Source organism: Choloepus didactylus, chromosome 5 (genome assembly GCF_015220235.1).
Source record: "Choloepus didactylus isolate mChoDid1 chromosome 5, mChoDid1.pri, whole genome shotgun sequence".
NCBI classification, from domain to species: domain Eukaryota; kingdom Metazoa; phylum Chordata; class Mammalia; order Pilosa; family Megalonychidae; genus Choloepus; species Choloepus didactylus.
Window position 1 is genome coordinate 41,063,336 of NC_051311.1, and position 2,307 is coordinate 41,065,642.

Below are 2,307 nucleotides of genomic sequence, written 5' to 3' on the forward strand. Positions count from 1 at the left end.
AACATGGTTTTAAATCCTTACATTAAATTTTATGGACCTGGGGGGATGGGGGTGGGGAATGGGGAGTTAAAGCTTAATGGGGACAGAGTTTCTGTTTGGGGTGATGGACAAGTTTTGATAATGGGTGGTGAAGGTAGCACAACTTGTGAATGTGATTCATACCACTGAATTGTATACCTGGAAGTGGTTAGAGTGGGAAATGTTATGTTGTATATATGTTACCAGAATTTACAAAAACACACGTGGATTTGCTTATACACATGGTTGAACAATAGGAAAGATTTCTAACTTAAATGTGCAGTTGGTATGGGCCTGTTGGGGACTAGAAAGCCTCAAGAGTGATGTTTTCTTTGCTTTGCTTTTTTCCAGTCAAGAAGAAAAAGAATAGAAAAAAAGTGAAAAATGATTTCATTGTACTGCGTCTTCAATGCTCTTTGTCTCCTGTGAAGGGATTAAGGCCTCAACTTGAATTCCTTTGTAATTTCCTGCTGACAAGGACAGTGAAGTGACTTATTTCCTACTGTCAATGGCACTGAGAAGATGCTAACTAGAGCAGGAATGGCAGCATTGCTTGTGAGACACGAGTAGCAGGGGCTGCTGTGTAAGATGTCTCAGTAGCTCCGGGACTTGGGTTGAGTGTTCAAGCTGGATGTTTGGCTTCTGTCTGAGGATATAGAAGAGACTCAAATCCATCATTCACATTTTAAAATTTTAAAATAAACTTTAAATGTTCAAGTAAATAAACTTGTTGAGAGATCAAAACCGAGGCCATGAAACTCAAAGTGATTTGCTCAAGATTAACCAACAAGGAATTGGCAGAGGCAGCCTGTAAGCCTGTTTTAGTTTCTCCGCTGCTAAACAATTACCATATGATGGGTTGGCTTAACAACAGGAATTTGCTGGCTCAGAGTTTCAGAAGCTAGAAGGCTTGCCTTTTCCCAGGGTCGTTATCTTCTGGCTGGCCGGCAATCTTTGGGGTTCCTTGGCTTTTCAGTTACATAGCAAAGTCTGTGGCAGCATCTTCTTTCTCTTCCAGGTCCTGTTGACTTCCAGCTTCTGGTGCTCCCTGACTTCTTTCTCTTCTCTCTTTACCTCTCTGTCTGTTTCAGTTTCATTCTGCTTACAAAGGACTCCAATAATCTGGATTAAAGCTCGTATTTAATGGTAGTAACACCTTAACTGTAGTAACCTCTTCAAGAGAGCCTAGTTACTATGAGCCCATACCCACAGGGCCAGGTTGGGACCTGAACATTCAACCTGGGGGAACATGATTCAACCCCCAACAAATCCCCCAGTTCTGACCTTGAACCACTTGGCAGCTTCCAGGGAAGGGTAAGATATTTGAAAGAACTGGGCTTTACCTCATCATCATCTACTCTCAGTGAAATGACCAAAGTTGCACCTGTTCTTCTTATGAAAACAAGAGCCTAAGATGGGAAATTGAACTATTTAAACGTGGGCTTTCTGAAATCAGAGGAGAGAAAAATATGCTTCCTTGGTCCTGGTGATGAACGGTCAGGTTTTCAGATCAATGTATGTGGTTTCGAGACCTAAATAATTACAGCGGTAGTTTCAGCATCAATTCAGCCTACCACAATTGTGAACTAATATCATTGAATGTACAGAAAGGATATGTTTTGCTGTTTTAAGGAGGGATTGGGGCTAAGGAAGGCTGCTCTTCAAATCGTCAGAGACTTTGGATCATCTGCAACGCTTCTTCCCACGACTGTTCTCACTGATTTGTGCCTGACCTTGCTGGACTCTGGATCCTATACATTAGTCAGTTTTGATGCTCATTTTGCCAAGATATGTGTATAAAAGTTGATTTAACCTGTGACTGGTCTTCCTTGCTTTACTGTGGATTCTGTTTTAAACACACTGGCTCTGCCCTTCAGAACAACTGGGCTTAAATTCTGATTCCACCGCTTGCTAGAAGTGTGACTTTAGGATGTTGTGATCCAGTTTCTTTATCTGCAAAATAGTAGCAACAGGCATACTCAACTAACGTGGGAGCCATAATGATCAAATCAAATGATGCACGTATTGGTATGACTTAGCACGAGGCCTGCAACATAGAAAATACACAACGAAAGTTTGCTGATTTTTTGGTTGCACTTATATAAGGGTCATTTTAAGAATCCAGAAGCCCAAATTGGGAACAATTACCTACTCTTGCCCATCCAGACTTTACCATTTCAGGTCCACATGTCATTACTTAGGTAGTTTGACCTGCTTGGAATGCCCTTTCCTCATATTTGCATGACCAAATCCTACAAATCCTTCTAGGATCCTTTAAAACCTTCTTTC